Below are 26,697 nucleotides of genomic sequence, written 5' to 3' on the forward strand. Positions count from 1 at the left end.
TTCTGGTTTCTATTGTAACCACTTTAGCAGCTAGAAGCTGAAGGTTCCAGCCTTGCAGGAGATAAGTGCCTAGGCTGTGCAGAATAAAGATATTCTGAGTGATACATCAGAGCTGGGTAAGTAATAGCACAAAAAAGACGATTTACAACTGAAGGCTGAAGTAAAATGTAGTTGCAACCACTTTCCTCAAGATGGAACTTTCCTACCAAGTAAAATATCGATGTTAAACTCTAATTCTTCACAACAAGTTAGTGTGAAAGTGAAAATATATATTAGCTGAGGGATGCATACCCCGGCTATTGTTAATAATACAGACGATTGAACAAATACTCTCTAATATTCTATGATAGGCAATGTGAGCCAGGAGATTGTGGGCATGGTCCATAGATTAATTAGCATGCAGGAATAACCATACCTTGTAATGACGGTGAGCAGATGTTCACAAAATCAAATCTCTTTAATTATGACAAGGGGCACTCCATCGGGTCCCTCTAAATGCTGCCATCTCAGCCATAAGTTTCCATTATAATGGAGGCATAGCATCCAGTATATGGGTTTAGCGCTGATCACAATTGATGGACGTGTCAGCGGGATGATTATCAGCTCGTTAAGCTTGAGCTGTCATTGTGTTGTGTGAGTGTAGAGAATGTTGAGAGTGTAGGGAAGGCTATGAGTGTAGGGGCTATAGAGTGTAGGGAGTGCTGTGAATGTTGTGAATGTAGGGAGTGTTGTGAGTGTAGGGAGTGCTGTGAGTGTAGGGAGTGCTGTGAGTGTTGTGAGTGTATGAGTGTAGGGACTATAGAGTGTAGGGAGTGTTGTGAGTGTAGGGAGTGCAGTGAATGCTGTGAGTGTAGGGAGTGCTGTGAATGCTGTGAGTGTAGGGACTGCTGTGAATGTTGTGAGTGTAGGGAGTGCTGTGAGTGTTGTGATTGTAGGGACTATAGAGTGTAGGGAGTGCGGTGAATGCTGTGAGTGTAGGGAGTGCTGTGAATGCTGTGAGTGTAGGGAGTGCTGTGAATGTTGTGAGTGTAGGGAGTGCTGTGAATGTTGTGAGTGTAGTGAGTGTGGAGACTATAGAGTGTATGTAGGGAGTGCTGTGAGTGTAGGGACTATATAGTGTAGGGAGTGCTGTGAGTGTAGGGACTATAGAGTGTAGGGAGTGCTGTGAATGTTGTGAGTGCAGGAAGTGCTGTGAATGTTGTGAGTGTAGGGAGTGCTGCGAATGCTGTGAGTATAGGGAGTGCTGTGAATGTTGTGAGTGTAGGGAGTGCTGTGAATGTTGTGAGTGTAGGGAGTGTTGTGAATGTTGTGAGTGTAGGGAGTGTAGAGGGTGTTGTGAATGCTGTGAGTGTAGGGAGTGCTGTGAATGTTGTGAGTGTAGGGAGTGCTGTGAGTGTAGGGAGTGCTGTGAGTGTAGGGAGTGCTGTGAGTGTTGTGAGTGTAGGGAGTGCTGTGAGTGTAGTGAGTGTAGGGAGTGTTGTGAGTGTAGGGAGTGCTGTGAATGTTGTGAGTGTAGGGAGTGCTGTGAGTGTAGGGAGTGCTGTGAGTGTTGTGAGTGTAGGGACTATAGAGTGTAGGGAGTGTTGTGAGTGTAGGGAGTGCGGTGAATGCAGTGAGTGTAGGGAGTGCTGTGAGTGTAGGGAGTGCTGTGAATGCTGTGAGTGTAGGGAGTGCTGTGAATGTTGTGAGTGTAGTGAGTGTGGAGACTATAGAGTGTATGTAGGGAGTGCTGCAAGTGTAGGGACTATAGAGTGTAGGGAGTGCTGTGAGTGTAGGGAGTGCTGTGAGTGTAGGGACTATATAGTGTAAGGAGTGCATGTGAGTGTAGGGACTATAGAGTGTAGGGAGTGCTGTGAATGTTGTGAGTGTAGGGATTGCTGTGAATGCTGTGAGTATAGGGAGTGCTGTGAATGTTGTGAGTGTAGGGAGTGTTGTGAATGTTGTGAGTGTAGGGAGTGCTGTGAATGTTGTGAGTGTAGGGAGTGCTGTGAATGTTGTGAGTGCTGTGAGTGTAGGGGGTGTTGTGAATGCTGTGAATGTAGGGAGTGCTGTGAATGCTGTGAGTGTAGGGAGTGCTATGAATGTTGTGAGTGTAGGGAGTGCTGTGAATGTTATCAGTGTAGGGAGTGCTGTGAATGCTGTGAGTGTAGGGAGTGCTGTGAATGCTGTGAGTGTAGGGAGTGCTGTGAATTTTGTGAGTGGAGGGAGTGCTGTGAGTGCAGGGAGTGCTGCGAATGCTGTGAGTGTAGGGAGTGCTGCAAATGTTGTGAGTGTAGGGAGTGCTGCGAATGTTGTGAGTGTAGGGAGTGCTGCAAATGTTGTAAGTGTAGGGAGTGCTGCGAATGCTGTGAGTGTAGGGAGTGCTGCGAATGTTGTGAGTGTAGGGAGTGCTGCGAATGTTGTGAGTGTAGGGAGTGCTGTGAATGCTGTGAGTGTAGGGAGTGCTGTGAATGCTGTGAGTGTAGGGAGTGCTGCGAATGTTGTGAACGTAGGGAGTGATGCGAATCCTGTGCGTGTAGGGAGTGCTGTGAATGTTGTGAGTGTAGGTAGTGCTGTGAGTGCAGGTAGTGCTGTGAATGCTGTGAGTGTAGGGAGTGCTGCAAATGTTGTGAGTGCAGGGAGTGCTGCGAATGTTGTGATTGTAGGGAGTGCTGCAAATGTTGTGATTGTAGGGAGTGCTGCAAATGTTGTGAGTGTAGGGAGTGCTGCAAATGTTGTGAGTGTAGGGAGTGCTGTGAATGTTGTGAGTGTAGGGAATGCTGTGAATGTTGTGAGTACTGTGAGTGTAGGGAGTGCTGTGAATGCTGTGAGTGTAGGGACTATAGAGTGTAGGGGGTGCTGTGAATGCTGTGAGTGTAGGGAGTGCTGTGAATGTTGTGAGTATAGGGAGTGCTGTGAATGTTGTGAGTGTAGGAAGTGCTGTGAATACTGTAAGTGTAGGGAGTGCTGTGAAAGTTGTGAGTGTAGGGAGTACTGTGAGTGTAGGGAGTGCTGCGAATGTGTGAGTGTAGGGAGTGCTGTGAATGTTGTGAGCATAGTGAGTGATGTGAATCCTGTGAATGTAGGGAGTGCTGTGAATGTTGTGAGTGTAGGGAGTACTGTGAGTGTAGGGAGTGCTGTGAATGTTGTGAGTATAGGGAGTGCTGTGAATGTTGTGAGTGTAGGGAGTGCTGTGAATGTTGTGAGTGTAGGGAGTGCTGTGAGTGTAGGAACAATAGAGTGTGAGAGTGTTGTGAGTGTAGGGAGTGCTGTGAATGTTGTGGGTGTAGGCAGTGCTGTGAATGTTGTGAGTGTAGGGAATGCTGCGAATGTTGTGAGCGTAGGGAGTGATGCGAATCCTGTAAGTGTAGGGAGTGTTGTGAATGTTGTGAGTGTAGGGAGTACTGCGAGTTTAGGGAGTGCTGCAAATTTTGTGAGTGTAGGGAGTGCTGTGAATGTTGTGAGCATAGAGAGTGATGCGAATCCTGTGCGTGTAGGCGTGTAGGGAGTGCTGTGAATGTTGTGAGTGTAGGGAGTACTGTGAGTGTAGGGAATGCTGCGAATGTTGTGAGTGTAGGGAGTGCTGTGAATGTTGTGAGTATAGGGAGTGCTGTGAGTGTAGGAACAATAGAGTGTGAGAGTGTTGTGAGTGTAGGGAGTGCTGTGAATGCTGTGAGTGTAGGGAGTGCTGTGAATGATGTGAGTGTAGGGAGTGCTGTGAATGTTGTGGGTGTAGGCAGTGTTGTGAATGTTGTGAGTGTAGGGAATGCTGTGAATGTTGTGAGCGTAGGGAGTGATGTGAATCTTGTGCGTGTAGGGAGTGCTGTGAATGTTGTGAGTGTAGGGAGTGCTGTGAGTGCAGGCAGTGCTGCGAATGCTGTGAGTGTAGGGAGTGCTTGCGAATGCTATGAGTGTAGAGAGTGTTGTGAATGTTGTGAGTGTAGGGAGTGCTGTGAATGTTGTGAGTGTAGGGAGTGCTGCGAATGTTGTGAGTGTAGGGAGTGCTGTGAATGTTGTAAGTGTAGGGAGTGCTGTGAATGTTGTGAGTGCTGTGAGTGTAGGGAGTGCTGCGAATGTTGTGAGTGTAGGGAGTGCTGTGAATGTTGTGAGTGTAGGGAGTGCTGTGAATGCTGTGAGTGTAGGGAGTGCTGTGAATGTTGTGAGTGTAGGGAGTGCTGCGAATATTGTGAGTGTAGGGAGTGCTGTGAATGTTGTGAGTGTATTGAGTGCTGTGAATATTGTGAGTGTAGGGACTATAGAGTGAAGGGAGTGCTCTGCGTGTATTGAGTGCTGTGAATATTGTGAGTGCTGTGAGTGTAGGGGGTGCTGTGAGTGTAGGAAGTGCTGTGAATGTTAGGAGTGTAGGGACTATAGAGTGTAGGGAGTGCTGTGAATGTTGTGAGTGCTGTGAATGTTGTGAGTGCTGTGAGTTTGGGGAGTGCTGTAAGTGTAGGGAGTGCTGTGAATGTTGTGAGTGTAGGGAGTGCTGTGAGTGTAGGGAGTGCAGTGAGTGTATTGAGTGGTGTGAATATTGTGAGTGTAGGGACTATATAGTGAAAGGAGTGATCTGAGTGTATTGAGTGCTGTGAATGTAGGGAGTGCTGTGAGTGTAGGGAGTGCTGTGAATGTTGTGAGTGTAGGGACTATATAGTGTAGGGAGTGCTGTGAATGTTGTGAGTGTAGGGAGTGCTGTGAATGTTGTGAGTGTAGGGACTATAGAGTGAAAGGGGTGCTCTGAGTGTATTGAGTGCTGTGAATGTTGTGAGTGCTGTGAGTGTAGGGAGTTCTGTGAATGTATTGAGTGCTGTGAATATTGTGAGTGTAGGGAGTGCTGTGAGTGTATTGAGTGCTGTGAATATTGTGAGTGTATTGAGTGCTGTGAATGTTGTGAGTGCTGTGAGTGTAGGGAGTGCTGTGAATGTTTTGAGTGCTGTGAGTGTAGGGAGTGCTGTGAATATTGTGAGTGTAGGGAGTGCTTTGAGTGTATTGAGTGCTGTGAATATTGTGAGTGTAGGGAGTGCTTTAAGTGTATTGAGTGCTGTGAATATTGTGAGTGTAGGGAGTGCTGTGAATGTTGTGAGTGCTGTGAATATTGTGAGTGTAGGGAGTGCTGTGAGTGTAGGGAGTGCTGTGAATATTGTGAGTGTAGGGAGTGCTGTGAATGTTGTGAGTGCTGTGAGTGTAGAGAGTGCTGTGAATATTGTGAGTGTAGGGAGTGCTGTGAGTGTATTGAGTGCTGTGAATATTGTGAGTGTAGGGAGTGCTGTGAATATTGTGAGTGTAGGGAGTGCTGTGAATGTTGTGAGTGCTGTGAGTGTAGAGAGTGCTGTGAATATTGTGAGTGTAGGGAGTGCTGTGAGTGTATTGAGTGCTGTGAATATTGTGAGTGTATTGAGTGCTGTGAATATTGTGAGTGCTGTGAGTGTAGGGAGTGCTGTGAATATTGTGAATGTAGGGAGTGCTGTGAGTGTATTTCGTGCTGTGAATATTGTGAGTGTAGGGAGTGCTGTGAGTGTATTGAGTGCTGTGAGTGTAGGGAGTGCTGTGAATGTTGTGAGTGTAGGGAGTGCAGTGAGTGTATTGAGTGCTGTGAATGTTGTGAATGTTGTGAGTGTAGGGAGTGCTGTGAATATTGTGAGTGTAGGGCGTGCTGTGAGTGTAGGGAGTGCTGTGAATGTTGTGAGTGCAGTGAGTGTATTGAGTGCTGTGAATATTGTGAGTTTAGGGAGTGCTGTGAGTGTAGGGAGTGCTGTGAATGTTGTGAGTGTAGGGAGTGCAGTGAGTGTATTGAGTGCTGTGAATATTGTGAGTGTAGGGAGTGCTGTGAGTGTAGGGAGTGTTGTGAATATTGTGAGTGTAGGGAGTGCTGTGAATGTTGTTAGTGTAGGGAGTGCAGTGAGTGTATTGAGTGCTGTGAATGTTGTGAGTGTAGGGAGTGCTGTGAATATTGTGAGTGTAGGGAGTGCTGTGAGTGTATTGAGTGCTGTGAATATTGTGAGTGTAGGGAGTGCTGTGAGTGTATTGAGTGCTGTGAATATTGTGAGTGTAGGGAGTGCTGTGAGTGTATTGAGTGCTGTGAATATTGTGAGTGTATTGAGTGCTGTGAATATTGTGACTGTAGGGAGTGCTGTGAATATTGTGTGTGTAGGGAGTGCTGTGAGTGTATTGAGTGCTGTGAATATTGTGAGTGTAGGGAGTTCTGTGAGTGTATTGAGTGCTGTGAATATTGTGAGTGTATTGAGTGCTGTGAATATTGTGACTGTAGGGAGTGCTGTGAATATTGTGAGTGTAGGGAGTGCTGTGAGTGTATTGAGTGCTGTGAATATTGTGAGTGTAGGGAGTGCTGTGAATATTGTGAGTGTAGGGAGTGCTGTGAGTGTATTGAGTGCTGTGAATATTGTGAGTGTAGGGAGTGCTGTGAGTGTATTGAGTGCTGTGAATATTGTGAGTGTAGGGACTATAGAGTGAAGGGAGTGCAGTGTCTCTATGAAGAACCTGCATTTTGATTTCAGACGATCAGAAAACCTATGTTTCTCGCTTCTCCTGGCAAGCTTGCTGTACTACATGTACTAATTAATAATTGAGCAACGAGCAGCCCTGTGTGCGGTAATTGGCAGCATTGTTGAGCATTGTGAAATTCATAGAGCTTTCCAAACACAGAGAGATAAGCAGTTTGTGTAGAGATGATAATGAGGCAGTAGATGATTGTGTGTAAAGAGGATCTCTGTCACATACCATGCTTGTGGTGTGTGTGCATTCATCCCCTGTTGTTGCCATCTGAAGCAGAGGGGATGCTTGCCTTGCCTGTGGTCAGGGTGAGCGTCTGCTAAGAGGTGGATTAGGAGTGTTAGGAAGACCAATAGCTGCCAGTGGGAGTATTTGCTATTCACATGGAAGAGACTCGGCGTTCTGCTGTGGACTGCTTAGCCGCTTTCAGCACCGCGGACAGCTACAAGTGCGGCACTGCCAGCCAGCCGGGCGATGCAGCTCCAGGACAAGGGACGGTAAGTGCACACGGGCTCTCATTACTGTAAAGTCTCCCTCCATCCATAGCCTTGTAATATAGCAACTCATCCCGATGACTTCTGTGTCTGAGATGCTGCTGTGCTTTCTGCATTCTGTGCATTTAAGAAGTATTTCATCAGGTGCACTGTCCCTATAATGACCATAGTGCACTTTAGCTTGTGTTTGCTCCTATGGGGGTGTCTGGATAGCTCAGATCCCATCCCCCCCCCCCCCCCAAAAAAGTGGGATCCCCTAAAAGGGATTTCTTCTGTAATGGGGAGGGAGCGTGCACCAGTCTTTATTATGGATAGCTGTCTGGATAGCTCAGCCCCCCCCCCCCAAAAAAAGTGGGATCCCCTAAAAGGGACTCTAATAGGGGAAGAAGAGTGGCTCCAGTCTTTATTATGGCACTGGCTGGATCGTTTAGGGGCTCCCCCCAAAAAAGTGGGATCCCCTAAAAGGGACTCTAATAGGGGAAGGAGAGTGGCACCAGTCTTTATTATAGCACCGTCTGGATAGTTTAGGGGCTCCCCCCCCAAAAAAAGTGGGATCCCCTAAAAGGGGCTCTAATGGGGGGGGGGCACCAGTCTTTATTATAGCACTGTTAGCATATTAAATATAGCAAACACATTGTGTTGGGGGAATTCCTCCATGGAGTCATCCAGCCATGGCACTATTCTGTTTACCATCTTCTGGGCTGGAGTTTTCCTGCACCACATAGCCCCTCCTTTGCAGGCTTGTTAAATATCCCCTAAAGTGGTGCTGATGTTGACACCTCTGAGGAGTACGCAAGCAGTGGGGAGTCTTTTAGGCACTTTGCATGTTCATTCTTGCCTCTTTTTTTGTAGCTTACACGTTTCTCTTTTATTTTCTGAATCGATGTGTATATGTTTCTCTAAACAAAAATCATCCAAGACCTCCTGTTTTGTTTCAATCATTCCTTTTACCTTTTTTTTCCCTCCTTCTTAAGGGCTCTCAAATATATATATTTTTTTGCTTACAGTGTTGAACTGTGGAAGTGTAGTACATTGTAATTTGACGTTTCAGTTTTACAACACAGTTTTGTTTTTTTTTTTCTTGTTTACGGTTACTAGACCATTGATTCACATTCGATTTGTAAGACTATGGTATTAATTTGAGAACTTTTTGAAATAATAAAAAAAAATAATATAAAAAAAAAATCATCCAAGACTGCTATTTTAAAACTGCTTTATTAATTGGCTTTTTAATAGGTGAAACACCTCCTAGGAAGCAGATAGCACCTCTTAATCATTCAGCCCTTGAGTCTCAGTGTGTGCAAGCTGAGAACTAGAGACATTGAAGTTTGATTTTCTTTTATATCCAGAGGAAAGAGAATGCCTCCAGCTCTCCCTCTCGTATGCCATACCCTCTTTTACATAGTCCCCACTATCATGAAAGTTAAACTGATTTTTTTTTCGGGGGGGGGGGGGGGGGGGTATAGGCTATAGAAAGCTTTTTTTAGCAAAACTGAAAAAAAAAAAAAAAAAAAAAAAAAAGATCCATCTGCTCAGCAGACTAGCAAGAAATTCCCTGGAGGCTTGTTCAGCTGTTGGAAATATAATAGAACCACACAAGACGCTGAAAGTCTGACACATACGATTTGGTGCAAATTAAATTCTTTATGTATTTCATTTTTTTGTAGGTCTTCCACACAAATCATTTGATGTGTTGATCACACCATTGACACAAATTGTATCACCTACGTACGATCCACTGACGTGTTGCACTATCTATAAGAAGGGATGTGCTTAGAAAGGGGGCAACTCTTTTTTTTTTTTAACTGTTCACATTTGCAAGGATAATTCCCTGCCCATAGCCTGGTTTGCCCACAGCCTGGTTTGCCCATAGCCTGGTTTGCCCATAGCCTGGTTTACTGCAGGAAACATTTGTCGGTGTGATTTCTAAAGTTAATAGGTGGCACACAATGAAGAGTAATCAAAATCGATTAGCAATGTAGAGAGCACACGAGGAAGGGTGCCCCTGACATTCAGCCCTCCAATACCTGTGACCTTTACAATAGGTCTTATTGGAAGAATATTACAGTTTCTCAAGTGAAAGATAGTGCAGGGTATTAAAATGTCGGGAATAATGGGGACATAAAATGCTCACAATGATCTTTAGAGAACGAGCTGAACCATTTAATAGGATTGATGGTTTAACATGCAGTAGTGGATAGATTTTTGTATGTGCATGCAATTGGAAAGGGAAGATGTGAGCATTCCCCTTTTCTGTATGGACAAAAGAACAGAGCATAGAGAGGCTGTGAAATCCTGCTCATTTTGATGGGTTAATGCTAACATTTTCTGACAAGTTCTCTGCTTTGATATCAGGAGTGTGGAATAAAAAGTGAACAAGACCCTCTTTGTGAAGACTTATAGTCTGTGCTTTCCAACAGGCAGTCTGTCAGGTAAATTAGTCAAAGTCTGAGTGGTAGTCTTTCCAGAGAAATAGATTAAGGATTTGATGATATAGGCTAGTCCAGGACTTTAAAAGTACTCAGACACACTCCTTAGACTTTCTACATGGCTAGATCAATAGATATAGAACACTCCCCCCCCCCCCCCCCAGAAAACCCTTATTGTATGCAATGGATGAGTGATATTGGCAGTTTACAAGCCCAGTGAACTAATGGCACAGATAATGGAAGTGATCCCTGTTAAGTAAGTGTCCCTTGTAATTAACATTCTAAGCTACCAATAAGGGAATCATTCAGTTTGTTGTAACCTATATTTACAAGTGTGGATTTACATTGGCACATACAAACCCCCAATGATTTATAGGAGAGCTCAATCCATAGAAGGGAGGAGGGCAAGAGAGCAGATCAGTGTATGGGAGTTTGGAGTGATCAGCATGCCTGCACTGACATTAGGTGCCATTTTATATCAGTAACTGGGTGAACTGTGTTTGTCTTACAACAATACCCAACATTCTATATTCAGCACATGAATATTCATTGTTGTACTTTAATAATACACTTCTTTCTACAGAATCATTCACATAACATTCATCGTTGTACTTTAATAATAGGCTTCTTGCTACAAAATCATTCACATATGCAAAACGCACATTTATTTATACTATCAGCAATGGTTTGGATTCCACCGTTTTTATAAAGGCAGCACCTAGTTGTTTATTATGAGTAACTAATTTGATTTTATCATTGTGAATTATGACATTTATTGCAGAAAATAAATACCAGCTTTGGTGTGCTGTTGGGTTATTTTTTTATAAGCACACTTGCATAAAATATGCATGAATTGAAATGCAGATGGAGGCTAGATAGTAGCATGGTGCCAAGGGAAAAATTGTGTAGTAACCCATAGCAACTAATCACAAAATAGCTTTCCCCAGCTTAACGCAGACGGTTTAATGATGACTTATTTCTAATTGGTTGTTATGGCTTACTGCACAGCAGCACTCTCACTCTTTCAGCAGCACATTATTGAATGATACATGTTTACTATTAGCTATATTTTCTATTATAGCTAAAATGTTACTTCTTACATAGAAATGTTTCAATTTATAAAGTTCTCTATAAATACCTGCCAGAATAAAGTGGCTAGGGAAAGGATTTCCATTTTAGTCTATATTTTGTTAACTATATTTTATTCAACCACAAATAAGTTAATTGGTCTGGTTGACCTTTAATAATTTTCTTCTGTGTCTAGTACCTCTATCAGTATTGCAAAATTCTTAAGCTGAATTGTAGTTTTACTTCCAGTTATTCCATATTTTGTACACTTGTACATGAACCCAGTTGGATCCATGTACAGTAAATAGCATTATCAACATGTTTGAATATATTAAAAAGCATTTTTTTTGTATATAGTTTAAAAATATAAATGTACATGAAGGACATTTATTTTCACATTATTTGTGGAGTTTCTGCTACCTGGTTGTGCCTTGCTGAATGTCTTATCTCAAAGAAAATCTACCAGTCAGGGTATGTCTGATTATGAAAACAATCAACAATTTATGAAACAAAAACAAAAAAAAACACAATAGCTTTTGTGCAGACTCTAATGATGTGAAGCAACCACAGTGCTCATGGCAGTTAGGTCACACCAAAGAGTTTGGAAACATCAATGTTTATTGCATGGCAAGAAATATGTTCTTTTCAGCAAAATGATATTATAATCTGGAAATGCTGACATTTACAGTAGATATGTGAATGTTGGCATGTTTAAGGTGCTCTATGGTTTGGTTCCCTAGTTCCTGTGAACTTGTAAAATACGCTAATATGGAGTTATAAGTGACATCAGCTAATTTCTCTGATAAATATGCTGCTTTTGAATAAACATCATGCAACATAAACCTGCTATACATGCATATGAACTGCATATAACTGAAAATGTTAAGTGTAGCTGCGTGGTGAAAGGAGGCTGCCGCTACTAATTTGTTTTTCTGAAATTTTAGCTTCCTTGTTATTAATCCATTGTCTTCAAAATTCTCTGAATACCTGACCTAGAACAAGCATTCAAATAGAGTTCTGATTATGCTTAGACTTCGTTGGCTGTCTGCTTGTTCCAGATTAGTGACTCAAAGAACACTCAGGGTCCATTTACATCTGTTAACACATACAGGTTAAAGGAGAAGTATGGCCAAAGCTTTTTTGGCCATCCTTCTCGTCTGGGTCTCAGGAGTGCACTTAGTTCTGCATGTGACCCAGATTCAGCCAACAGTGGGCTAAAATATGCTGGCGACTGATGTCACATAGCTGGTCCAGGCTCTGCAGAGATACTGACAATAATTTTGGGATCCACCCAGATGCCTGACCAGCAACTGTCTTGACCTCTCAGTGTGCCGCTGAGAATCTGAGCTAGCCGCTCCTGCCCCCTCTACAGTCTGGAACACCAGTGAAGGGGCTTAAGGGCTTGAGGGGCAGAGCACAGAGAGGTGATTGACAATCACTGCTTTATGCTCAGAGGGGAGCTGAGAACTGAACAATCAGCACTCTTTGATTGCTCATTTTTGGGTGTAGAGCCTGCGGGGGACAGCTGCAACATCGGATCGATGCTGCATCCACCTAGGTGAATATGGATGTTTATTATTTTGAAATCCCACACTTCTCTTTTAATGTGTTTTGCAGTAGGCATCCCATTCATTTTTAATGGAAACCTTTGTTCAGGTTTCCATTAAAGCATATTTTTTAGTCTACAATAAATATAATGCTATAGCAGAGTCTTTGCGCTGAAGGTTCCTGTTTATAGGCATTTTCTTACCACCTAAGTCACTCTTTAGTCAATTATGGTGAAATGCATTGTGTGCAATGTCTAGATTTTATGCATTCAACTTGTGGTCTGACTTGGCTGCATTTCTTGCTACTGGCCCAAAATTATTGGAGGATGATATTTTTTTTTTTTATACAATTCAACCAAAGAATAACATGCAATTACTTGGAAATAATTATTACTTATCTTTGTGCCTAAAACATTGGGCCTGTCCTTGTTAGGTGCAGTTATATCATTTATGAAAATCCTGGTATTCTTTATACTGCAGTTGAGTATGCACTTAAATGTAGTGCACCAGGAATTAGTGAAAGTGACATTCTGATTACCGTATATCAACCAAAAAAAGAAAGAGTTCTAGTCTTTCCAGAATCTCTTATAAATCCCATTTCCCAAAGTTCCAATCTGAAAATAGCAGTGTCAACGGTTTTTGTGACCTTCCATTTTTTAGAAGTTCTTCATTATAGCAGCCAAGCTATAGAAACATTTCACGTATTTCTGCAACCACCTTGCCATTTAGTACATTTTTTGACCATTCTTTACAGCTTTTAAAACGTGATATGATATACTATATACTCCAATTTAGAACTGTCTGCTCATGATTGGGGTCACTTTTTGCACGGAATAGAGCATAACAGTATAGATGGTAAAATACAAAGGTTTGTTATAGAAGAAATCATTGATAGTCAGATACAAATGGAATATTTAGGCAATGCATGCTAACACTTTTGTCAAACAACTTGTCCCATTTTGTTAATTTTCTACAATTTCAGGAAGTTCAAATTTGCAGCTGATTTACTTTTTTAATCTATATAACACAGCAGATATTATACATTGCAAGCATGGGTGAGACATGCAAACTCCATGCAGTTAGAATCTGTTTCGGAAATTGAGCCCAACAGTTTAGCTTGCACGCTGCCCTACATTTAATAATATTTTATCAGGATTGACAACACACTGCATATTCCAGAACAGTATCATTTTTTTCTTTCAAATGACTGACATCATTGATTAGATAAAACAATATATTTCTATAGAATGGTGGCTAGTGTGGGTGAATGTTACAGTATTAGGTTAAATATATAACATTGTGTTTATACATGGAGGGCTCCTTCTTCTTTACAGCTTTCTTCAACAACACTAAAACAGAAGGTGCCATAACCACCTATTTTCCACTGCTGATTGCTCATTTATGAGAGTATGGATGTAGACAGTGTTTTCTATATTCTCTTAGCTTGCTCTGTAGCACTACCTTCTTTGTAAAATACACCGACTTTAAAGAGTATGCCTGCACACAATAGAAAAATTATGCAGTGCATCTTTGCAATATATGCAACTTTCCCTGTATTTTGTCTTTGTAAAGCACTGCACATATAGAAAAATATAGGGTTGCACCGATATGGCGAGTACGAGTACCAATACTTTCAGTCAAGTACTTGCTGATATCGAGTTCTGATAATTTGCAGTGCAATTTGCATCAATACAAAAAAAATTGGCGCAAATCACACTGCAAATAAGTGTGTGTGTAGAGGGATTAAGGTGCCGTCTAGTGTGTTTAAACAATGTTAAAACTCACAGTACATATCTGGTAGAAAATCAGGGCCGCTGGAGGTGTTAACAGAGCTGGAGGAGAAGTTCCGGGACCCCGTGGGTATAGGGCGAAAGTGATGTCATCTTGGGGGCGGACTACCTTTACATCTCCAGCTTTATGAGCACCTTTAGTGGCCCTGATTTCCTACCAGATATGTACTGTGAGTTCTAAACTGCCCACTAGATGGCGCTTTAATTTAATGCAATTCTTTGCAGTGCAATTTGCCCACATTAATTTTGTATTAAAGCAAATTGCACCTCAAAGTATCGGCTTCAGTATCGGGAGCATTTGGGCGAGTACCGATACTCGCTCAAATGCCCGGTATCGGCACCAATGCCAATACCAGTATCGATATCAGTGTATGCCTAGAAAAATACCTGTTGACGTCTAGAAATCCAGTAAGAACCTGTTTGAAACTGACAATACAGTACTTCGGTTGCACTAAAATGCACTGAGCAATGTTGTCAGCCCTGCCTGACTTTAAAATGTAACTGCATTTTTAACATAAAGTGCTCAATATGACCCATCTGAAAGTAACATTTGCTTATCCATTTTTCATTATATACTAAGCATGGTTTGCTTTAGATTGTGACAGATTTATTTTAATGCTAATGTCCACATTGGAACAAAAAAGTAATTTATAACAGCTAAATTCAGCTTAAAGCTGAACTCAGGGCACAAAAAAACTTTACTTAAATATATATTGTGTTCTTCAATAGCCACAAACGATATGTAGCACTACTTCCATAGGAGCTGCTGGATAGAATAGGTCCACTGTTTTTTTGCCTTGACCGTGTCAAAAACCTCAGCCCCTCTGGTTGAGTGTACAAACATAAAATATTACAGGAAATCACTGAAAGTAATACTTAGTACCCAATAGCAGTGCCATATCAAAGAAAAGAGGCACCAAACCAGGTAGTAAATCAAACTTAATTTATTGTAATCCAATATGGTTGGTAACTAGGCAAGCATAACATGAATAAATAATTGTAATAACACAGTTTAGCATACACTGTGATTAACAGTAGGGACTAGGCATGTGATGACATGCCAAATCAGATCAGCATAAACAGTGGCAAGGCCACCTCAAGTGCAGCAGTGAGCAGTAGTAAAGTTTTATTTTCCGAATGCTGGAACTATACTGCCAGAGCACATTTATGGTGGCAATGCTACTCCTAGACCAACTGGGTATGTACTGCCCAAAAGAAAAAGAGCATGGTAGCGGAAACAGCAGGGGAGCAAAGGGGTCTTGTAGAATAATTATTAGGGGAGGGGCCGTCTTTTAAGATGTTCTTCTGCTGGTTATCATTGGGGCCATCTTAACTATCATTAGGAGTATCTTTGCACTTAACGACAGTCCTGGTTAACCTGCATGCAGTAAAGGTAGATGTGGTTCAGATGCAGTAACAGTTTGATATAATGCAGCATAGAATTGGTATAGGTGCAGACTGCATTTGGAATAAGTGTGGTATATAGTGTGTATGCGTATATATGTGTGTGTGGGTATAATTATGTATGTGAATGCATGTGATATATATATACATATATATATATATATATATATATATATATATATATATATATAAAGGCCAGTATGGTGGCCTGAATTTATGGGAGGAGAGGGTATTTAAGCAGCCCACTCGCCCATGCTCTTTGTCGGTTCCAGTGCGCAATTCGTTACGTCAGCAGGCCAAGTCTTCAGCTCACTTTGTGTTCATGAGTCTGTTTTTTCCCGAATACAGTGTGTTACGGTTGCTTATTCGTAGCTTTCCGTTGAAATCTCGCTCGCGGTCACAGGTAGGAGTCGTTACTTTGCATTCGTAACAGTCCTAATCGTTGCCATTCATTGTATCCCCCATGTCGTGTGTTCAGTTCCCGCCGTGGAACTTACGAATCGTTCATACACAGTTCTTCCCCCCATTACTTCCCAAATCAAGTTACCTATTTTGTATGCGTCATGCATGGCGCTACACCACACTCTTTGGGTACGTTGCATACTCGCTACAGACCGAAGCGGACCCAGTCGCACAGCCATTGTCGCAGTTAGGATTCGTTACTATCTTTTGTCATTTCAATTCATAGCCACTCGCAAAGTCACCCATACCATGTGTTCGGATCCCACAGTGGAACTTACAAATCATTTGTATGCACTTCTCTCATTCTATCTTCCACACCAAACTTTGTTGTTTTGCCTCTTGCAAGGCATCATGCCTCACCTTCCCGATACATTGCACTCCCGCCACAATCCGCCGCGAACCACTCGCATGGCTCACTGTCACAGGTAAGATTTGTTACCACATACTTTATGTCGTATCAATTTGTTACCATTCATTGTCTCCCATGTTGTTAGTTAGTTTCCCCTACGGCACCTACGAATCGAACGGACGTTGTCCTTATCTCTTATACTGCCGCTTAGGGGTACAGTAAGCCACCACACAAGCCAGGTGTTTCTATCTTTTTCTCAGTAACCCAACTCTCATTCGTTGAGACCCTGCAGCCAGGCAAAACCGTCTCAGCAGCCTAACACCCTTGTTGAGACCCTTGCAAAATGCAATATCGTCTCAGCAAACCTCTCACTCATCAAACAAAAACAAAAAAAACACAAAAAAAAAAAAACCTTTGCCAACACGCAATGTCGGCCCAGCAACCCGACACCTGTTGAGACCCTTGCAACCATGCAAAATCGCCACAGCAGCCTGACACCCTTGTTGAGACCCTTGCAAAACGCAATATCGTCTCAGCAACTTCTCATGCATCAAAAAAAAAAAAAAATAATAATAAAAATAAAATAAAACCCCCCTTTGCCACCACGCAATCTCGGCCCAGCAGCCTCACACTCATTGAGACCCTTGCAACTATGCAATATCATCTCAAGCAACCTCCTACTCATCAAGACCATTGTGACCACACAGTCTCGCCCCAGCAACCTGACATTCATTGAGACCCTTGCAGCCAGACAAATCTTCTTAGCAGCCTGACACTCTTGTTGAGACTCTTGCAAACGCAATATCATCTCTGCAAACCCGACACCCATTGAGACCCTTGCAGTTATGCAATATCGTCTCAGCAGCCTGACACTCATTTGAGACCCTTGCAAAACGCAATATCGTCTCAGCAACCTCTACTCATCAAAAAATAAATAAATAAATAAATAAATAAAAATAAAATAAAAACCCCTTTGCCACCACGCAATATCGACCCAGCAACCTGACACCTATTGAGACCCTTGCAACCACGCAAATCATCTCAGCAGCCTGACACCCTTGTTGAGACCCTTGCAAACACAATACCGTCTCAGCAACCTAACACTCATCAAGACCCTTGCAACCATGCAATACTGTCTCGAGCAACCTCCCACTCATCAAGACCTTTGTGACCACTCAGTCTCACCCTAGCAATCTGACATTCATTGAGACCCCTGCAGCCAGACAAATCATCTTAGAAGCCTGACACTCTTGTTGAGACTCTTACAAACGCAATATCATCTCTGCAAACCCGACACCCATTGAAACCCTTGCAGTCATGCAATATCGTCTCAGCAGCCTGACACTCATTTGAGACCCTTGCAAAACGCAATATCGTCTCAGCAATCTCACACTCGTCTAGACCTTTGCAACCACGCAATCTCATCTCAGCAACCTGACACCCATTCAGACCCTTGCAGCCACACAAAATCATCTCAGCAGCCTGACACTCATTTGAGACCCTCGCAAAATGCAATATCGTCTCAACGACCCCTCACGCGTTGACACCCTTGCAACCACGCAATATCATTATAAAAAAACAAACAAAAAAAACCCGTCATACTCATTGAGACCCTCACAACCACGCAATACCATCTCAGCAACCTCACTGAGACCCTTGCAACCGTGTAATATCGTCTCAGCAATCTGACACTCATTTGAAACCCTTGCAAAATGCAATATCGTCTCAGCAAACCCTCACTCTTCGAGACCCTTGCAACCATGCAATATCATCATAACAAAAACCCCTCATACTCACCGAGACCCTTGCAACCACGCAATACCATCTCAGCAACCTGACTGAGATCCTTTCAACCACGCAATATCGTATCAAAACAACCTCATACTCATCGAGACCCTTGCAACCACGCAAAATACAGACTCAGCAACCTGACTGAGACCCCTGCAACCGCGCAATATTGTCTCAGCAACCTGACTGAGACCCTTGCAACCACGCAATATCCTATCAAAACAAACCTCACACTCATTGAGACCCTTGCAACCATGCAATATCGTCTCAGCAAACCAGACTGAGACCCTTGCAACCACGCAATGTCGTCTCAGCAACCTGACTAAGATCCTTGCAACCACGCAATATCATCTCAGCAACCTGACTGAGACCCTTGCAACCATGCCTTATCATCTCAAATCAACCTCATACTTATCGAGACCCTCGCAGCCACACAAAATACTGTCTCAGCAACCTGACTGAGACCCTTTGAACCACACAATATCGTCTCAGCAACCTGACTGAGACCCTTGCAACTACGCAATATCGTCTCAAAAGAAACCTCATACTCATCGAGACCCTTGCAACCAAGCAATATCGTCTCAGCAACCTGACACTCACTGACACCCTTGCAACCATGCAATATCGTCTCCACTACGTGCAAATCAGCATGCAAACTAACTTGTAAACACACCTCAGTGGCACACAATCAGCCAAACAAACACGCAGCGGCACCCATTTGGCCATTTATCTCCAGTAGCATGCGAGCCACTCATTTTTTCTCTGTCTTTCTCCCTAAGGTTAGTTCAGGTTTCCATCAACCAGGCACACCACCGACAGATCTAGACAGGTTGAGAATAGTGTTCAGCAACTTCAACCTGCCCATAGTCAAGCATAAAGTGGTAGGCCCGACACACTCTATCACCTTCCTAGGTGTCACTCTGGACACCCGTGCCATACAGGCTAGCCTGCCTCCCGACAAACTAGCCTGTACCAGGACAGTTATCCACGACTTCAGCCAGTCACAAGGGTGCACCATGAGGCAGTTGCAATCCTTACTAGAGATGCTGAACTTTGCCATGAGGATTATTCGCCAAGGATGGTCCTTTATATCAAAGCTTTTAATCTTTCTCACACCAGTGCAAGATCCAGACCAAGTTCTCAAACTAGACCAAGCAGCAGTAGCAGACTTAGCTATGTGGGACAAGTTCCTCACCAGCTGGAACGGCATTTCAATGTTCATCCTGGCAGTGTCAGCCGAGCCACCACAGGTGGTCACCAATGCCGCAGCTTCCATGGGCTTCGCGGCCATTTTCGGCTGCCACTGGTTTACCCTTTTCTCACAATACTATCAGGCTATACCTAACCGGCATCCAGCATTTCCTGTCCTTACAGGACCCCAGTAAGCCGTCAGTGTTCTTGGCCTATGCAGTCAAGTCCCTCCTACGGGGCATACAGAAGCACCCGTAGTCAGTGGCAAACGCCTACCTATCACGAGTGCCCTCTTCAGAGACATATCTGAAATCCTTCTCTGTGAAATCGTTCTCTGTTTGGGGCTTTGCCCAGCCTAGTCATCCATGCGGCCATCTACCAGGCCTTCTACGGTTTCCTACAACCCAGTGAATTTACCGTCAGCAGCTCCGGCAGTCTGACACTGCTCCAACGCCACCTGACTCACTTTCCAAACCATTATACCCTTCATCTCACAGTCTGCAAAATGCAACAAACTGGCCTCGGGGTTGACATCAACCTGTTTCAGACTAACAATGCCTGACAACGCCTGGTGCCCAGTGACGGTGCTTGACCGACTACTGTCCTATCTGCCCAGCCAATCTGATGGTAGCTTGTTGCTACCCTTTCTAACCAGCCCCCTGAGTGGCAGCCAGTTTATCAAGCATGTCAGGATCCTCCTAAGCAACTTGGGCTTCAACCCCAGTCAGTTCTCTAGACATTCCTTCCGGATTGGAGCAGCCTCAGCTGCCTCCCAGCATAGAGTACCAGACCACGTAATCAAGAAACTAGGCCGATGGAAGCCTGCTTGTTTTACCAGATACATCCCAAATCCTCAAGAAGAAATGGCACAAGCCTTCACCCAGCTGGCTCAATAACCACAAGAATCAATTAAGAGTTATTCCCCTATCTCTGTCTTTTGCCCCTTTTTCTTGGCATACCAACCAAACCACCAAGGCACACTTCAGGTCTATTTATGTTGTAAGTCTTGTTACGTGTTTATGTGATCCACATCTCTCTCGGTCATAGGGCCACGACCATAAAAAAAAAATATCTATATATAGATCTATATATAGATCTATATATAGATCTATATATAGATCTATATATAGATATATATAGATATATATATATCTATATATATCTGTGTAAGTGCAGTATGGATGCAGTAGATGCAGTATGGATTGGGCACACTTGGTATCCTGCTCTCATTGGCTGAGTCTCTACTAGCAATGTCAATAGTGGGCATATAGCCCTCCCACCAGTTCTCAGTATGCTGCTGTGGATATTTGCTATAAAAGGGGCCCCCCTCAGTCTCTCCCTGAAAACCCTCAGTGATCAGCGATGGGAAGCAGAGGGTGAGTGGATGCTCCAGCCTCTCTACGGCAGTGGTGCAGGATCTGTAATGTGGGTTTGAAAACATTTTTTGCTTGCACGTGATTGGATGATGGAAGTCAGCAGAGCTTCTGCTCATTTACTCAGCTCTAGAGCACATGCTCTTGCAAATGCTCTTTAGTAAATCAACCCCTTAGAATCTCAATTGCCCTCATAATGGCAAAAAAAGTCTCAGATTTCACCTCAGCCGAGAAAGCCATCACACACAAACCTCCCAGTATCCAAGAATAGCAATATTGTAATGTGTTTTTGAGAAATGCATATTCTGTAAGAAATCTCTTGCTGAGAAATCTGCTGATTGTCCTTATTCAGATCATTAACTTGCTTCCTGCTAAGCTCATCAGATGTTGTCACAGGTGGACCACACCTTTGATATTTAATCTTTGCATTTTTCATTTTTTTGGCTCAGTCAGCACCGTTATCACCATGAACAGGTTGCATATGGCAGTGAATTTCAACTGGAGCAACACCTTCTGCCAACAGGAACTCAGTCACAGCACATTGCTTAAATCACATTGACGGGAATCCAGCACAGGGTTCCATTTGAAAGAAAATGGCAAAAAAATTCACTGTGATGACCTGCTGCGATCTAAGGTGGTAGAGGAGAACCTACACAATGGGATTGATTTTCACTTTGCAAGAGAATTTCCCTCTGCTTAATGAATATTATGAAAATTCACTTTGCATAAAACACCTTAATTATGTACAAGTAAAATTAAAAAAAAAACAGCATTTTGATTGCACATGGATGAATGATAGAAGTCAACAGAGCCTTATATAATTCATCAAAGTCCCTTTCAATGTAAACAGATTATTTGCCATTAGTAAATCAACCCCCAATATGTTCATACTGATGACATATCCATGTTGCCATCTATTGAAGACGTATGAAAGGGAAGGCATTACTTTTCATTCAATCTTCATATAAGCCACATTACATGATTTCTTAAAATTGAGTCTAAGGACTATTTTTTTTCTGCAGTACTGCAGTAATTTTTTTTATTTTATATCAGGTTTATTTATTAAATCTGGATGCGAATCTTGGTTTCTTTCTTGATTTCTTAAACATTCTTTACTTTGCGCTATTTATTCCTACAGCTAATATTCACTGGTGACAATTTCACTGCAGGGTAAATTATTTTAAAAATTCAGGAAAGGGCTTTGTTTTCTAATCATCCTATACTGTACATCCTCTTCCAAGTCTTTTTAAAAATCTCAGATGATTTTAGTAAGGCACCGGAGCTGGCATGCAGTAAGAAACTGGGCTGGTAGGATGGGCTGAGAGTGTGAAATATGCTGAGTGCGTATGCTTTGACATCAAATTAATTTGGGATATACAGTGGTTTTGGAAGGATAACTCTGTAATAGGACACGCTTGCTGAGATGAAAGCAAAGTAAAGGGGAAACCTCTTTAGAGTCAAGGTATGAATATGCAAATTAGAGTTTGGGGCAGCAACTACAGCATGGTTTAAGGAAAGACTATTATTATAATTAAGGTAAATACCCTGTTTTTCTACTATTTTGTTTTTTTCCTGAATCAGTAATATATGGAAATCAGCATTATGTATAGATGGCTTTTGGTGAAGTATATTAGCATATTGTCAAATAATGTAGCCTGTTACACAAATGTTATACATAGCAAGTTAGATCATTATATAATATCATCTTTGCGTGCCATTTTTATTTATTTACAGAGTACATTTCTGTAGTAATTATATTTTATGTAGGCATTTCTTTATATTGCTAACAGCTTTATTATATTGAAGAGTTTCTCACCACCTTTTTTTCTGTATACATCTCATCTGTCACCCTTTCACTGTGTTGTAAATATATGTGTATTTTTACTGATGGACTGACCATTTTTTATAGTAAAGTTGGACCCTAGAGTCCGTATAAAAAGAAGTATGTTCATATGAGACAGACTGCTGTATAAAGACAGTGTGCCCTTACACAGAGAGATAGCAAATCAATACACTTTGAAAAAAAACAAAACATATTTTTTATGTACAAGACTGCGTGTTCTGCAAGAAAGGGGATCAGTTTTCTTCACCTACATGTACAAACTATTTCATTGATAATATTTCACAGATCTATTCTGTCCTTCACCCTTCTCATGTTTCCTAAGCCTTTTGTGCTCCCCCTTCCTTAGTAAATTGGCTTGTTGATCTGCTTCATGATTGATTTAGGAATTTGATTTAGATTTTTTTGGGATACACTACCAGGGATATAAATTACCATAGTGTATCCTACGTCCTGCAGGCTAATGGCTACTTTAAAACTCCTTCCTTCGGTGATGCCGGCTCCCCCTTACCTTGGTGAATTTCCATAGGTTAATATGCTTAAGCTAACAGTGAGGAATTGTGCCACTCCCCCCACCACTCTTCTCCAGTCACAGAAGCCCTTGTGTTATTATCCCAGATTACAAAGTGTTCTATGAATAGAGGAGAGACAGATAAATGGCAAGATTTTGTTCCTCCAATTACAGAATGCTTTGCATTCTGGGAAAATAATATAAGGAGTTCTATGAATGCACAGGTGGGGCAGAATGAGTGTTGCGATCCTTCACTGTTATAGTTGAAAATAGTTAATTCATACATCACAAGTTAACCAAAATCACCGAAGGGAGCCAGAATCACCGAAAGGAGGATTTGTACAGCAAATAACATACAGGAAGATGTAGGATATACTCAGAAGTGGTATGTTATGTCCCTGGAGCTGTATCCCCTAAAAAATGTTTAACTAAATGTTAGTTTTAGCCAGTTATTTACCAGTAGACAGTGGTAGTACACTCTCCCAGCTTTGTAGAGTGAGTACAAAAAAAAAAATGTGTACCAAAAAAGATGGCACCTTGTAGGGATGAGAACATATATACAAACAGCTGTTCCCTTTAAAATGAACAAATCACTAAACTGTGCAAAATTATAAAATAAAGAATAAGGCACTATACATGTTCATATAAATACTGACACAAAGAAAACACTGCAACAAACTTAAATGTGCACATTATTGAATGAAACAATGAGCAAGCATAAAGTCCATAAGTGAAGAATCCCAACACCAAAACAAAATACTCTGAGATAAAACTTCTAGGTCTTCCGCCACGAGTGCTCAGTATGAAGATGGCCACTCACCAGAGCTGTTTGACCCCTTTTTACTGGATGGTCAAAAAACGATTTGGGTACACCAGGTTGGTTCCACTAATGGAATAAATCCACTCCAATGGCCACTAGAATGTAAAAAGGCTTCATTTTTAGGTCTAGCTGGATGGAATGTAATTTAAAAAAAGGGCTACTTAAACACAATGTATAGAAACAATGTTATAATGGAAATATTTAACAAAAATCATCATATGGTAATAGGCATTATATTTTCCTTAAAAATGAACCTGGTTGTATTCAGCAGTTTTTGTGTTATGGATTGCTGCACTGTTCTGTTAGCCCATTTGTGTTATGAACAATACCGTTGTAAAGCTGTTTTACAATAATGTTAGTCCATTGATGCAGGCTTTGGCTTCACAGATCATTATGAACTGACAATAATAAACAAAATGAAATAAAGAGAATCCCGGAAACTCCATATAAGCATATTATACTTTGACCCTGCTCCATTCTTATCAACTTGCAAATATTCTATAATACATGTAAATCTTACCCACTGCTATGATGCTCGATGTAACACATGGGTGTTAGAGTGGAAGTTAACTGTATTGCTTTAGGCTGTGTTTAGAGCACAGAGCGGCTCACAGCAGGAGTCTCCATTCACCGATTCATGTCTGATTTCAGCTCAAATTTTTGGCTGAATTTGGACCTGAAGCGGACCAAAAGACACCCAAGACTCCTGTGCAATTCCTGCTATGCGAATTGTATGCAGGGAAACCCTGCCTTAGAGAATCAGGAAACCTGATTCCTCTTTTATGAAAAGATATTTCCAAGTAACCTTTTATTATTTTTAGAGTATATTTGGGGGCACTTTGCAAACCTTGCCTTCATGGCCCATTTCAAGTTTTGAAATGATAACTTAAACAATCATTATATAATTTGGCTTTATATTTTTCTCAAAAAAATGTATAACATACACCACACGTCATTTGTTACACAATTAGCGAACCACCATTTAAAACAAAAACACTGGATTATTTCTGCAATAAATTACACAATTTGGCCAATGATCTTTAACCTGATTTGATGCTTAAGAGAAGATTGGGCCACTTAGTGCTACCTTAAGGAAAGGGGGAGTGGGTTTTCGTTGATGTCAATGAGTACTTTAAAAGTGATTAACAAAAAAAATGTTTAACAGTATAGGGTATATGGGCCAGATGATTAGACAGGGGGTATCTGTAATGTTACTAAACGTCCTGCATGTGAACATGGTGAGTAAATGGGCACTCTGCTACACTCTACCACACATGAACTTGTTGTGGCTAGAAAATTTGCAGACTATCAAATTCATCCTGCAAAAGGTGTATGCTAGGTCTGTTGGAGTGCCTCATGGTTTGCTTCTTAGGTTCACCCACTGGGATGAGGGGAGACACGTCTCTGTCTTCAGGCACATCAGCAGAAAGGATTTCATAGTGTTCTACAGCAGGAACATAGACCTGAGGTGGGTGACCATTGGGCTGTGTAATATTTTCAGGATCCATGTCTTCTTCGGGAGCCTTGGAGATAATTGTGAAAGAGCAGGAGGCAGCCACCCTCGAATCACTGGTGGTAGAGACATTTGTGGTTCATGAACATGGGCATTCCTTGAAAACCCTCTTATGAGCCTTTTAGGGGTTGGAGGACTTTACAGTTTAGATGTCTTGTTTTTTTGGGGCTTATTCTCTCTGGAGATCAAAGACTGCCATGCCTGGAAAGGGATATTGTAGGATAACTCCAGGGACTTCCGCTAAATGGTGTTTGCTGTTTTTATTGGTAGTGTCCACCTCTATGCACTCTGTCCCTCAGTTTGTTGGATTCTGGTAATAGTTTTATTTGTTTACTGGAAGGGGGCTGCCATCATAACTGAGTTACCTCTATTAGGGGAGAAAACCACTGGATGCCCAGTTATACTCTTCCAGTGCAGCTCACCCGATGTTTAATCCTAGGCCTTCCTCCAATCAAGTCAGGAATCTCTATTTCTTCAGTAAGTATCTTCAACTGACATAGGCGATGAACCGCTGCTGGATTTTTTGTACTTGCAAGAGTAGAACCCCAAGGCCCTGAGTACTGGTATTGGTTCTTGGAGGTAGATAGAAGTCAGAAAAGGCTAACATGGGAGCTGACATCAGCTTCTGCTTCAAGAAGTCAAATGCCTCCTATTGTTCTGATCCCCATTCCATTTTTATGTGACCGCTTAAGTCCTACCCAATGTAGGAGCTCTTGCAATGGGGCACGTTGCTTGATGAAATGCTAATAAGATTTTGTCAGCCCCAGAAAAGTTCTGACTTTAGTTATGATTATTGGGGAATAAACCTTGTCTGGAGATGACATGTCCTAGAAACTCAGTCTCACATCTGAATAGATGGCCCTTTATGGGGATTGAACTTCAGCCCATACTAGTGCAGCTGAACCAACACAGTATCTAAGTTGGCAAGATGGTCCTTGAAAGTAGCAGAAAACACCAATAGATCACCTAGCTAGAACAAGATATAAGAACAGATTTATCCTGAAAGACAGCCCTTTGAACTAGCACAACCCAATTTAAGTAATGAAAACAGTTTTTGGCCAGTCCGCCTTGGCGAAAGGGATCTGTCAATATCTGCTGGCAAGTGTGGAGAAAAATTTGGCCTGTCCTAGGGTGGCAAGAGGACAGACATCCCTTGTAGTAACAGTTTTCAGGCACCCACAGTCCACAAAAAACAGAGGACACTATCTTTCTTTTTTACTAAGACAAGTGGAGCTACCCATGGGCTCTTACTCTCTTAATTCACCTGCTTTTTGATTCTTTGATTTAGCATTTGATTGAATCCTTGGTAGAGGTGTGGAAGCATGTTTTAATTTCTTTCCAGGCCCGGAGGGCTCTCTCCTGTGTTTATCTTGTATTCAGTCCCATTGCTACAGCCTAGGTCATAGTCTTCCTATGAGGACATCTCTGGCTACTTATTCAATAGTCATCTTACTGCTTCTAACTGAGTAGATGTCAGTTCGTCGATGGTCAGTTGTAGGAGGGGTAGTATTTTTTCTACTGCTCACACATGGTTCATGCTTGCCAATCACAGTCATATTTATTTTGCCATGGAAAGATGACCATGAAACTCTCAGAGCTCTATGTGTCTCACCTCAGTGCACCATTGAGAGG

General features: G+C 42.2%; 1 protein-coding gene across 1 annotated transcript in view; it reads left to right on the plus strand.

Annotated features, from left to right (window-relative positions):
- Positions 1–6,459: 6,459 nt before the first annotated feature.
- Positions 6,460–26,697, plus strand: part of GRM8 (glutamate metabotropic receptor 8) — a 1,893,470-nt gene continuing 1,873,232 nt past the window's right edge. Inside the window, exon 1 of the mRNA XM_073619763.1 lies at positions 6,460–6,983. The gene's annotated coding sequence lies outside the window, so the exon portion shown is untranslated. The remainder of the gene's footprint in view (positions 6,984–26,697) is intronic.

The sequence above is a fragment of the Aquarana catesbeiana genome, linkage group LG03 (assembly GCF_042186555.1).
Source record: "Aquarana catesbeiana isolate 2022-GZ linkage group LG03, ASM4218655v1, whole genome shotgun sequence".
In the NCBI taxonomy this organism is placed as follows: Eukaryota; Metazoa; Chordata; class Amphibia; order Anura; family Ranidae; genus Aquarana; species Aquarana catesbeiana.